Source organism: Anas acuta, chromosome Z (assembly GCF_963932015.1).
Source record: "Anas acuta chromosome Z, bAnaAcu1.1, whole genome shotgun sequence".
In the NCBI taxonomy this organism is placed as follows: domain Eukaryota; kingdom Metazoa; phylum Chordata; class Aves; order Anseriformes; family Anatidae; genus Anas; species Anas acuta.
Window position 1 is genome coordinate 10,495,754 of NC_089017.1, and position 14,140 is coordinate 10,509,893.

Sequence of the window (14,140 nt, forward strand, 5' to 3'; positions counted from 1 at the left end):
ATAAAGTAGTAATTAAAAAAAAAAAAAATGTTTCCAAGAAACCAAGCCAGTTTATAATTTTGAGTTGAAGTAGGCTAACAGTGTCATCTCTTACAAGTAGTTGTGACTATTTAACTCAAATATTTTAAATAAAATGATTAATTCTGAAGCTTCATTTTAATGGAGTCAAATGAAAAAAAAATAGTTAAACATAAGTAATTTCAAATAAGTTCAAGTAGTAAGTTTAAATATTTTCAAGTGCATTCAAACAATTTAAAATGGATTTTATTTTGTTTTGCATAAAGGGTTATGGATTGACTAAAAATAAAAATTTCAGTCCTCCTTTAAAAATACATTCCAGTACAAACGGAGCCAAGTGAATTTTTTTCACTGTGCCAGAATGATCTGTTGTTGAACTGTTTTTTGCTGTTATGCTGTCTCCTGCCAGTTCTCTTTTATAGAGAAGCTAGTGTTTTTATGATGTTTATGAAGGTATTAAGATGCCTTTATGCAGATAAAATTTTACTAAATGAGTATTTACTGATGCCGGAGACTGATTTTGCAAGATAATAATGATAAGATAATAATGTCAGATGAGGTTTAGGATGTTGGTAATGGTACCACTAATGATTAAGTGGTAGGTACTGAGCGGACACTTTATGTTTCTCTTTCTTCCTGTGCTCCCCCATGTGTCTCGCTTCTTTCGTAAGCCAGATATCATTCTTTCAGTTTTCTCCATTGGTCAGTTTTTCATATCTGTATTGCTGTCTTCTGCACGCTCTTTGGTTTGTCAGTGACCTCTGCATGGGGAAGCTGCCCAAACGTGACGTGGTGTTCAGTAGTACCCGGGAGAGGAACAATTAATCTCCTGTCCCGTTAATGCGTTACAGAATTACTCTTGCCTTTGAGACGATGACATCGTGTTGTTGACTCACATTCAGTTTGTGGTTTACTCCAAACTCCTCTTCCATTATAGGGCAATTTAAAAAAAAAAAAAAGAAAGAAACATTTGTTGGTGGTAGCATACTGCAGTCTAACATTTAATCTTATAATAAAACAGTGATAAAAACTGCCTTGCATCATGGAATTCCCCAGATACAATCACTTAAACCCTTGTGATTTGAGAGATCTTACTCTTATTTTATTTTTTTCCTTAACGTGCTCCAAACCAAAGGTGTTTTAGAAGAAGCTTCAGCCTGAAAAATGCTTTACTGAAGTAGACAAAATCCATCTTTATTTCCATGTTAGGGGTGGTCAGAGCAGATTTTGCTGAGGATCTGGACAGCTTCCACCTCCTGCATTAGCATGACATTGGAGTTCTGCCTCTGGCACTGTCCTGTGTCAGAGCAAACGTTCAAAGTCCTGTTTGCTTTGTGGTCAGTAAAGATCCCAACACTGCTTTTTTCATGGATTAAGGTGATAACTGTGGTGGCCAAACTAAGCTTCTGACAGTATAGTTTCCCCTTTGGCCTTAACTGCTACTTATAAAACTTTGCAAATATAACTACTAAACTGGCAGGCAGTTTTCTTCAGCTACATGTTGAGCCTTTCTAAGAGCTTTTGCTCTCCCTGAGGTTTTATTGCAAAATGAAAATGTTCTCTTTGTCTCTGGCATGACTTCAGGTTTGTAAACTTTGTTAACCAAAGAAATATTGAGTTCATATTCCAAAATACTTGGAATCTACTTGTTGACTTTGGGGTACATAGGGCCATTGCTCTCACTCAGCACAGTTTTGCCTTTAAACTTCCGGATGATCCCTGTACACATTTTCTTGTTTATTCCCTTTTCTGTCAGAGAGCTCTTTCCTGGAAAACCCAATGCGAGCACGGTTTCCAAACTGTGCTGAGGGTGATCATTCACTTTTGCTATAAGAGCTCTTGATGGGATGGATTGTGGACATTTTGCTCGTTTGCACTGAGTTTGTATCGCTGGAGATGGGGATATTTGGATTACCAGCAAGGATGAGTGAATGGGATATATACCCAAAGACGAAGATCGGCAGGTAGGAAGTGGGAGCAGGGTTTAGCAAGGAGATTCTGCCTGTAGGGCAAGTGGTAGGGGGTGGTGGCTGGGAGGGGCTGTGTTGGAGAACACTTGCCAGTGGTGATCTACTGACCTTCACCCATTCTCCTTGGCACAGCTTGCCCCCCTGCCCTCCAGCCTGTCTCCTTCCCCAGGACATCACAGCTTCTTTCTTCCTTTAAAGTTGACCTTGACTGCACATGTGCTGAAAGGTGAGCTCCCACTGAACAGCCTGGTTCTTTGTCTTGGCTGGATTCCCAACCCAGGTGCTGGATTATTTCATCTTTTTAATTGTTATTTTCTTGGCTTTGTGGGGACGGGAAGGACAGAAGGCAGTGTCAGATTATAAAGGCTGATTTACAGAGACTTTGAAGGTGGAGCTGCTCTGTCTTGAGGAGTAATGCTTTGTTTGTACAACACGAATCAATTTGCATTCCATTTTCACCATAACAGCTCAGATACAATTAATCCTCACCATGGGCTACTGGGATGAGTCCTGTATATTCAATTGAACTTTTTAACCTCCTAAATGAATCACAGAGAGAAAGTTAATGCTATTTATATTTAATTATACATTTGCAAACTGGGCAGGAGGGGAGAGTGTACACGAAAGTGATGTTAGCCTTTACGTTCAAGCTAATCGAGGGAAGCCTGTTGTCTTTTTGAGAGATGATGAGTATAAGCTTCTGCTACAGTCAATTGACTGTAAAAATCGGGTTGTTTTTTAAAATGGACACTGTACACTTACATGTTGTGAAACTCAGTTGTGTTAAAAAATGCTTCGTGTGAGTAAAGCCTCCCTTTCTTGATTGGTCCTGTTTATTTCTTGATAGTTCTATCTTCAAAGGGTTCAGGGAGCTGAGAGGAGATGAATGCATCTGGTAAGACTCACTGTGTTTTACCCCCTGTATTCTTCCGTATCTATTTAGCACCTTTCTAGACACTTGATCATACATGTCACTATAAAATGCCTAAAGGCATTTTATATTCAGAGTTGCAGCAAGCCTTTAACTTGCTTATGATGCACGTTTATAGCCTTCCTTGTTGCCAACAGAATTTTGCAAATCCTGAAGGTTGAAGCCCCACAGAGAAAAAAAGAAAAAAGAAACTGATTTTTTTAAGCACAGTTTTAAGCCAACCCAGTGAATTTTGAATGCCTGTGGTATGCTTGACAAATCAAGTAACTTCGTAAAGCAGTCCCATTCACTGTATTTGGTATATGAATGCCTCACATACTTAAACAAGGAGAGTAGAAACAGTATCTTTCTCTACATCTTTTCAGCCCATCAGCAAAATGATTTACAGATATAGAAATTGTATATTAGAGAGAAAAATGACTCATCAGAAATACTGGTCCTCTTCTCTTTCTCATCTTTGATTATTTTCATCATAAACCATGGAGTGGTCAATGCCTGTCTGAATAGGGCTGAGGATGTGAGATAGGTCTCAGAAGCCAGAATATTTTGCAGTTTTTACCATCCTTCCTTTGCTCCATTTCGAGTTGCCAGCTTTAAACATGCTAAAGACTGGCAAAGTTTAATAACTGTGAAGGATGTTTGTCTAGTTTACGCTAATGTTTCATTTACGATACACTGCCTTTATTAAGCAAGAAGGAGGAAAAATGAACAAATAGTATTTTATCTCATTTCTGAAATTGTTAGCATGAATGCGTATATCCCACGCTAGATGATGACAATGAACTCCCTGGAAATATTAGAGTTGCTCTCCATTAAGAAATGTGCAGTGCTGCACCTAATGAAGCAGCACTTAGCTTCGCTAATGTTGCGCTGGAGCAATACAGAGGTTCTTTTAACACGCAAGTGAATTCCCAGAACTCTTGCTTTGTAAATAAAGTCTGTTCCCAGAGAGTCCCAATTGATAATGACAGTTAATGTAATACCTGCTGGCTAGGCCTGGCCTTTGCTAAAAGAGTTCTTTGAAACTTATTTATTGATTGATGCAATCAATTTAGTCCGTGTCCGTCCCCCCTCCCCCAAACAACAAACAACCATTAATTTGGCCTCAGTTTTTCTTTAGTTGATGGGGTGAGTGAGGTTAAAGTCTCAAAGACCTTGCCTACGTTTTTGTTTGTAAAGTACTTGGTGATTTTGACTTTACATGTGATTATAGCCCTGGGAATTACTATTACATGAATATTAAATGAATGTAATTTTCTGTACAGGTTGACCAATGGCTACCCAGAAATAGAGGCATAAAAGATGCCTATCTCTCCATGTCATCAGTTCTTCAAAAACTAATTCTTGGTTATTTACCTGTGCAGAAAATGGAGTTTAGTTACAAGGCTGAGATGTTTCTCTCCATGTGAACAATACATTAATGCATTAGAGGAAAGCATTCCCCTCTGCATGCTGAGAGTCATCGATACTTTCCCCTTGCATGCTGCTGTACAGAGATCAAGTACTGAATGCTTGCCCCATGGTGCTGACCTTAGCCAGCTTTCCTTCTGTGTCCAGAAGCGATGGGAGTTGTGCTTTGATCTGCAGGGATCCACAGGGATACCCATAGCATTCCCTTGGAAGTCAGAGGATTGATGTGATTGCTGTTATCAGAGAATGGATAATGCTAAACATAAATCATCTAGTGGTGACATCCATCTCATGTTTTCTTCTGTTTCCTCTCTCTTTGTATACATTTTGGTATATAATTCTGCATACTGAATTACTTAACTGTTGGGAAGTAAAAAGCTTTTAAAGGAAAACATGTTTTTGTTCTGTCTTTTTATACTTTTACTTCAAAAATGACGCTGTTATGAATTGATACACCTTGTACTGGGCACTCTACGAATGCTCAGTGGAAGATATGATTTGTTTTGAATAAGCTGAAAAATGAGAATCCCTGAAAGAATAAGTGAAAAAAGAATTAAACAATGATTCTTAGTAAAGATTTAGTTAATAGATAATTATTATTTTTTATTGCCTAGTGTTGTTTGCTTTGTGCTTCTGATTGATTTTGAGTCATTTTTAGAATGTATGGCAGTGTCTTCTTTATGCTGTACCAACAGGGGAGATGATACACTGTGGGAAAACAGAAAAGAATATATAGAAAAAATTTAGCAGGAGATTTTAGTTGTGGTGGCAGTGAAATAAAGTGTAAGCAACAATTTTTGGTGAACTAGGTCATGATACTACTATGCCCCTTTAAACTCTAGTAGTTTGTTCCCTCATTCATTCCATGCATCCCTGCTTTCTTTTGGCTTGACAGTTGTACTCTGAACTTCTGGTTACAAGTTTATCAGGTTGTTGGAACAATCTTCCTGTTCTTGATCTTAAAGGAAACAGGGTTAGAGTGGTTCAAGATTTATAGCTCTACATGTGCTTTACTGGTGACTGATCTGCACAGTGGAAAGAGGATGCAATTGTAAATGTTTTAAGGGACATGGAATGCAATAAAGCAATTCAACCTACAGCAGGTCCATAAAAAATTAAGCATTATTGCAGTATGCTATAGAAGCCTTGTCGTGCTGGAGGCAGTCATAAAACATGCAGGACAAATTACACAACCCCCTCTTATTTTGCCATTACTTGGTACAAATAATAACAATCATTAAGCACTTCTTTCCAAGCTGTTGTTACAGACTAGTATTTTAGTCCCAGCTTGTGGGGAGAAATATGATTAATAAAAAGTACCCTACTTTGTAGAAAAATACTTCAGATACAATAGAAAATTATAACATTTTGTACAAATTTGAACAGGCCATGGACTTATGGATTTTATAGACTGTTAAAAGGCCTGTGTTTTGTTTTTTTTTTTCATTCTCAACATTTTCAAGTTCTGCAGATTGTTTATCCCACAACATCCTATTATGGACTTCCACATAGTTTTGATCTTCATAAATAGTTTCCATTTGAGACTTTATCTCTGCTGAAAAGGGCTCAGTTGCTAGTGTGGTGAACAGTTTTCAAAACTGATATGGAAACTTGCATTTTTCTCAATGTGTCAGGAATGATTTTGTCATTTCCATAGTGCCTTTCAGCAGCACTTCATTAGGATTGCCTCTTGACAGCAACATGGGATTGTCCCAATGTTAAGCAGGGCCAGGCAGTGCTGGCCAGCCATGTGCTCCCCTAGTGCAAACATGCATACTCTCTGGCAAGGAGTATTTCCAACAAGTGCTTTTTCTGAGCACTGAGTTGTTGTAGAGCCAGTCCGTCTTGTGAGATGTGGTACCAGTCCTTTTGCTTCTCCTCTGCCACTTAATACAGAGATCAGTGTGGCTTCAGCAAGCAGTTCGTCAAAACCTTTTCAGGTTTGTGTCATCATGGGTGAAAAGGGACAATCATCATGAGTCCCATTAGTGGGGGAGGGAATATGCGCACAGATGCTATGGCCAGATTGGCCAAGGATTTTGAACAGGAGGAAAGCCTTCACTAGAGATCTAGTGTGAAGAGCAGGAGACAGAATTTTAAATTCAGTTTGTTTTACTGAGCAAATGTTCTGCTACGTTTCTGTGCCAAATTTTTAGGGTTCCTGCTCAATTCCTAATGAAAACGAGTATCAGCAAGAAAGCCTGGGGACATACAGTCAAAACTCATGCTGTTGGTGATATGCTGGTCCCAGCTGGGACCGGGTATGGTTAGTCCTCTTGACAACACACACAATTTAATACTGCGATTTTTTTTTCTCTAAATCTCTTCTAAATCGTCAGTCACCTGTGATTTAATCTGTGGGGAGGGACGTGGAATGGAGACACATGGGGGTGGTGATGCCGATTTGTACCTGCTGATCTCACCAGATCAACACTGAAGAAACAGGGAGGGGGGCTATAATTAGCAACTGAGTAACTGAAGTACACTTGCCTAATATTGTTGCTAATTCTGCATATGGCTCTCCCTTTACTTAGTTTATTTAACATTGGTTTTCAAAGGCTTGCTCTGAGAACTTCTTCTGTGTGAAACCTGGACCCAGTTGTCCCAGAAAAAAAGTTTGAATCCCCTGTTCAAATGGACAGCGTGCTAGAGATAGTGTACTTTTTTTTCTTTCCTTTTTTTTTTTCTCCTCTCACTGCCATTATGTATAATTTGGCTTCTAATTATTTTTTCTAAAACCTGGCCCTGCAGGTTGGCATGGCTAAGAAGTGTTGTGTAAGGTGTCCTGCAATATCATCCGGATTGCTGCTCGGTGTATCTTGCTCATGTACGTAACATTAAGGTTAGATTAATGAGAGGACTATTTAATTAAGAATAAGGAGTTGGCTGCTGTTATTATAGCCAGTGATCATCTGGGCATTTTCAACTAATACCTAATTTTCTCTCTATTTTTGCAATTCTTTTTCTTGGTGAAAGTAAAAAAAAAAAAATCTTAAAAACAAACAAACAAAAAAAAGGACAGTGTGCCTTCAATCTCATCTATATTATTCCTGTTGATTAAGTTAAAAAATTGAAGATTTAAAATCCTGCCCAGATTTATTCTGCAGCAATCTTCAATACCCTGCACAACAAACATATTTTTCTTTAATGAAAGACAACATTGTTCAGTGTACTTTTAAAATATATTTCCATTTGCAAGGAGATCATAAAGAATGTGATTATGACACAGGAAGTTCCCTTTTTGGAGTAGAAGTACTTGAATACCTGCAGTTTTTTAAGTCAGTTGTTATACAACAATTTCCTAATCACACAAAACTACTCTTTTTAATGTCTTTCCAATAGAGAAATCACCAAAGATTTTATTTATTCATTTATTTATTTATTTGTTTTGGTGCATATTATACTGTGTAATTGGTTTCTGGTAGTATCAAGCCAGTCAAAAATATAATGTAACAGTAACATAATTAATCCCTAAATGTTACAATTCAAGTTTAGCAAGATCAGCTTTTATTGAATCTCAATGTAACAACAGTATGCTGTGAATTGTGTGCTCGCTTTGGTAGGGTGCTGTAGTTTTGCCACTCAGTGCAGCAGAATCACAGAATCATTTAGGTTGGATAAGATCTCTAAGATCAAGTCCAACTCTTACCCTGTCACTGCCAAGTTTACCACTAAACCATGTCCTTAAGCACCACATCTATATGGCTTCTGAGTACCTCCAGGAATGGTGACTCAAGCGCTTCCCTGGGCAGCCTGTCCCAATGCCTCATAACTCTTTCGGTGGAGACATTTTTTCTAATATTCAACCTAAACCTCCCCTCACACAACTTGAGGCCATTTCCCCTTGCCTTACCACTTAGTGCTTGGGAGAAGAGACCGACCCCCAGCTCCCCACACCTTCCTTTCAGGCAGTTGTAGAGAGCAAAAAGGTCTCCCCTGAGCCTGCTCTTCTCCAGCCTAAACAACCCCAGGTACCTCAGCTGTCCCTCGTAAGACTTGTTCTCTAGACCCTTCATCAGCTTCATTGCCCTTCTCTGGACACGCATCAGGGCCTCCATGTCCTTCTTGTAGTGAGGGGCCCAAAACTGAACACAGTACTCGAGGTGCGGCCTCACCAGGGCTGAGTACAGGGGGACAATCACTTCCCTAGTGCTGCTGGCCGTACTATTTCTGATCCAAGCCAGGGTGCTCTTGGCCTTCTTGGCCTTGTGATCACACTGTTGGCTCATATTGAGCCAACTATTGACCAATACCCTCAGATCCGTTTCCACCGGGCAGCTTTCCAGCCACTCTTCTCCTAGGCTGTAGCATTGCATGGGGTCGTTGTGCCCAAAGTGCAGGACCCGGCACTGAGGCTTATTGAACCTCGTACAGTTGGCCTTGACCCATCAGTCCAGCCCATCCAGATCCCTCTCTAGAGCCTTCCTACCCTCGAGCAGATCAACACTCATGCCTAATTTGGTGTCATCTGCAAACTTACTGTGTACTTGCTCCCTTTGTCTAGATTACTGAGAAAAATACTAAAGAGCACTGTCCTCAGTACTGAGCACAGGGAGACGCTACTGGTGACCTACCTCCAACTGGATTTAATTCCATTCACTGCAGCTCTTTGGGCTCAGCCACCCAGCCAGTTTTTTACCAAGTGAAGTGTACACCCTGCCAAGCCTGGCGCAGCCAGTTTATCCAGGAGAATGCTGTGGGAAACACTGTCGAAAGTGTTTACTAATGTCTAGTTTACTAATGTCTAGTTAGACAACATCCACGGACTTTCCCTCATCCACTAAGAGGGTCACCTTTTTTGTAGAAGGGGATCAGGTCAATCAAGCAGGCCCTGCATTTCATAAACCCAATGCAGACTGGGCCTGATCAGCAGTTTGTCCTATATGTGCCACACAATGGCACTCAAGATGATCTGCTCCATAAACTTTCCTGGCACTGAGGTCAGACTGACAGACCTGTATTGCCGTGAGCCCCCCTTCTTGCAGATGGATGTCACATTTGCTACTGGCCAGTAAACTGGGATAACTGATGGAAAGCAGCTTGGTGAGCACTTCCAACAGCTCCCTCAGTACCCTTGGGTGGATCCCAGTGATGGATTCAAATTGGAATGTGTAGTGCTTGCATCACTTTCATTTTGGTTTTCAGCACTGTGTCATTGGACAGTATTTACATGTAGAGTTACGTATCATAACTGTACCCAAAAGCTTATATAAGTACATAGCAGCTTCCTCGGAAGATTTGTGGTGGTCCAACTTATATTAATGATTAAATAGCATCTAACCATTACTGAGATGTTTTTTTTTTTTTAATTAAAAAAAAAAAAGATATTGTTTAGATATTAGGAAGAAATTCTTTCCTTTGAGGGAAGTGAGGCACTGGAACAGGCTGCCCAGAGAAGCTGTGGATACACAAAGCCAGGCTGGATGGGGCTTTGGGCAACCTGATCTGGTGGGAGGTGTCCCTGTCCATGGCAGGGGGATTGGAATTAGATGATCTTTAAGATCCCTTCCAACCCAAATCATTCTGTGATTTCAGTGTGTGAGCTTTTGTGTCTATAATTGGTTGCTTGTATGTCATATCAGTTACTAGTAATAGAAGAGATTTGTGTAGTATTTATATGTAGAAACTTTTATGTATGTTGAATTTAACAGGATGCTCCTTAAAACATCATGGCTGCATTAAGTGTGAGTTGTATTCAGCAGCCTGAATGTACAAAGGAAAAATACCTGAAATCAAGTTTTGCAAGCAGACGTATCAAAACTCATTGGAAAATTGGGAAGAAAACTTACTGCGACTTACATTCTTATATGCTGTTTGTAGGCCACTTACTGTGGAAGTTGCTGGACTCTTGATGTCTTCTGGCACTTGATGCAAGTGCTATCCCTGCACCCAGAGGAAAGAGACAGTGCAGCTACCAAATTTTGATCCTAAATAATTTGGAGGATGGAGCAAAAATAAAGAAATTGTGCAGTTCATATTCAGTTCATTCAAGTTCATTCAAGACCAGTAATTATAATTTGGTGATAAATCTCTGGCTTTCACTAAACCAGTTCAAGTTTTGCAAAAGGTAAACACAAGATATGGAAGTCTTGAATGTATTCATGCTAAAGACCCATACTTAAAGAACAATTCTCAGTTTAAATAGAAAGGGCTTTTGTCATTGTTTAGCTCTGTTGAATTGTAAATTAATAGGCAATTTGCTGTAAGCAGCAAACCTTTCTTAAGCTGGCAACTGGCATGTAAATCACTTTCAAAGCAGGTTGGCCGACCTGAAAAGGACTGTCTAAATAAAAGAAGCCAATTTACATTAATGTAATCCTGAAATACCAGGATTTTTGAGGGAACAGAATACACCTGAAAATAACTGTGGCTGTTATTAAACCAGAGGATAACCATTTGCACCTCTGTGGAACTAGAGTAGTTCTGGTGCTAGAAATAACTAGCCCAAAAAATGCTCCAAGAATTTTAAGTATTGCTTTAGAAAACCACTCATAGTTCCATGAATGTGAAACCTTTGCCTCCAGAACACTAAAAAGGGTCCTTCCTGGCCATACTTCTGTGGAGTGAGAGGTTTGTTTTTTACTTGTCAGGCTCTTCAGAGATGTACCTAAATTGTATAATGCGTAACAGTTGTGAGACATTCTCGTTCTCAATATTATATGCTATTATTTTTATTTAAATACTGTCTAAGGAGGTTGTGGATCTCCAGTGCTCTCAGTCAGATTTTAAATATATTTAAATATATTATTATATTTTTAAATATATCATGGGTATACAAGAATAAGAAAAGGGTAACTCAGGTTGTGCACCTTATGGCCTGATGCTGTTCCTTTTAAGCCAATGGAAATTCTGACGTTTCCTTTATCTTAAACCACTGTGACTCTGAGCTTCAGCCTTCCACATGTCTCATTAACGGAAAAACAAACTCCATTTTCTAGCTAATAAGGGGACAGTGATGATTCAACAGTGGGTTTATAGATTACCTCAACCTCATTGAAAGTTCATTACAATGATGGAATTGCTTAACTATCTATTAATGCAGAAACATAATGTAAAATTTGCTCTCATTCGTGTTATCTGATTTGCTTCCAGTGCATAATATTCTGTCTATGCCGTTGCTGACAAGTCTTAGAAGCTGCTATGGTTATGCAGAAGAGTTTGAATTAATGGCACTGTATAATGAGGGATGTTTTTCATGGTTGTGCTAGACCTTTTGAATCTGGAATTATTGCAATGCACTCTGACCCCCCTTCAAAGCACGGGCTAGAGAAACTTAACCCTGGGGCATTCACATCGTGATATTGATGTGTTACAGCTGCAGTGTGTTATGCACTGCACATGCAGAGTCAGAGACAGCAAGCCCCAGCACACTTGGTCCAAATAGGACAGACCAGACACAGGAGGAGGATGAGGTGCAGATGAGGGGAGTGATAACTCAGTATCACACAACAGATAAAGGCGGATTCAGTGCACAGATGCCTGGTCTGGTGAACAGTCAGTATGGTACACTGCTGAAGGCAAACATTGAACATTTTGGGTCTGAAATGAATTTCTGATAAGATGCTGACCACTTATGATACTCAAATTAAGTATTAGTCTGTATTGTTTTCTCCTTAATGTAGAACAGTTTTATTGTATAATTTTTCAGACTTCACCCCTCCTAGACAAAAACATCCACAACCAAGAAACAAGTGTCTTGTGTTAGTATTAATATTTTTCTTGGGATCATATTTAATTTGGTTCTGTGTCACACAGTAGCTTGGCATGTATAAAACCAAATCCCAACTCAGTGACATTTAATTTCAATGTGTTTTTTAAATGTATGTGATATTTGATTTCAAGTTTAACATTCATTATAAAAATAGAGAGGTAAATTTATGTGACAAATAATGGCTCTGCAGGATTCTACTCAGATTTTTCTGGTTTTTAGGAATTGAATTTTTATTGATTTTTTTTTTTCTTTAAAAATATTTTACTTTTCAGTGAGAGTAATGGTGTCTACCATGGGATTAGACTTCTAGAACCAATTAAGCACTTCTGGAAAGGAAAGCGAGAACAAAATGTCTATCTGTGCAATAATACAGGTGTTTTTTTTTGAATACGGAGGGGAGGGCCATAGCTCATGAGCTACTTCACTTACATTTCACTTTCTGCTATTATATTGAAATAAATGTTCATTTTTGAGTGCACCCTTTTGCTTGTTTGGTTTTTGTACTGGGTTTGGACATAATTTCTGCAGGCATGAACAATTTTTCTGTGTTCTGTAAAACATCTGGCATGCTTGTAACTACCATGACTTACTGTGACTTACCTCAGCTTCTGCTGAGGTCAGTGAAAGTAATCAAAGGTACTATTGAGACAAATCCTTTGAAAATATTTCCCACCTGCAAGCAGTGATGATACACTTTGAGGAAGGTTGTGTCTCTTGCCACATATAAGCCTGCCTTTGAGTGATGGGAGTACTACAACCTTGTCTTTGGTGCCTACAGACCAAAGTTCCCTCCTCTTCCAAGCTTTTTGCCCACCAGTCTTCTGGACTAAGCACTACAGTGGGAGTAGTTACTTCATTGGCCCTCTAGATCTGGTTCTTAGTGGAGATGTGATATGGCTTTGTAGTGTAAGTCAGTTTTTAAAGTGCTCCTTACCCAAGGCAAATGCATATATAAAAGCTATATGGTTCTCTGCAGTGTCTAAGATTAAGGTTCTTCCATTAAAGTGTAGTGAAATGCAGCTAGTCATTTTTCTCATTGTAAAAGTATCCTTGATATTTTAGTCAGTAACCAAAGGCATAATGTGTGTCTAATAACTTATTATTAACTATTGGAGTCATTCAGGCACGTCTCAAAATCCATGTCTTGATATCATCAATTTTTTTTCACCATTGCATTGACTGATGACAATATTTAACAATTTCTGCAGGTACAGTCATTTTATAAGAAACTGATGTTTTTTTTTTTATGTTTTTAATGACTTGTCCATAGTAATTGTGTTTTTATTTAATTTATTAGAAAATTGTATCACTATATTGTTCAATTTTAAATACCATTAATCTATAATTGAGTTGTCCTGCAGCTATCTTTTTTCGTTTAGTACCAGCATTTATAGATATGTCTCCATTTTCTGTAGCTTTTTGTAGTCATCCCATAGTTATGGCTCCAGGTAATTACATACTGATATAAATAGAGTCTGACTGCGAAGCTAACCTTTTTTCATGTAGCTTTGTATCTAACCCACTGCTAAACTGCTTATTTTAGAATACTGCAGAGCCACCATATAGTTTTAATGGGAAAAAAATAATTAGAATGACAAGCTTCCAGTAATGTGAAGATTAAACTTTGAGTCAGGTTAATCTGGGAAACAAAGGGTGGTAATAGGCTCAAAACTGTCCTCATACTTATTTTTTTTTATTGCTTTGAGGACAGATAGCTTCTCAGAGGACTGACATGAGCTATGAACTGAGAGTTGGTTAGAGTTTAAATCTTGTGTGTTGTCATTTTATTGCCTTTTCTCCTCTAGTAAGGGTAGTAGCAAACAAAAAGTGTTGTAGTAGGGCTACTGAGTCCAAGGACTCAAATACTGGTTCCAGGTCTATTGCAGTACTCCTGCTGTAATAGGACTCAGTATTGTGAAATTTGTCAAGTTACTAGGTAGACACAATGTGCCATTTATTTCTACAGGTAATTTTCCTGTTTGATTAATAGCTGGAAAAATAGAATGTAACAATATTACAAGAATCTATGAAAATTGAAATATGTTCCAAGGTATTTGTAGTAAAAAGAAGGTATCATGACTGAATTAAGGCTTTTCTTAT

At 38.7% G+C, this 14,140-nt stretch overlaps 1 protein-coding gene across 5 annotated transcripts in view; it reads left to right on the top strand.

The window, feature by feature from the left end:
• GHR (growth hormone receptor) overlaps window positions 1-14,140 on the top strand; it is a 141,654-nt gene that overhangs the window by 16,005 nt on the left and 111,509 nt on the right. Inside the window, exons 1-2 of one of the 5 annotated variants that reach the window (XM_068665883.1) lie at window positions 1,829-1,982; window positions 2,121-2,214. The exons of 3 other annotated variants lie outside the window; for them this stretch is intronic. The gene's annotated coding sequence lies outside the window, so the exon portion shown is untranslated. Of the gene's footprint in view, window positions 1-1,828; window positions 1,983-2,120; window positions 2,215-14,140 lie in introns of those variants that run through there. One more of the 5 variants, XM_068665886.1, reaches the window with a different exon arrangement.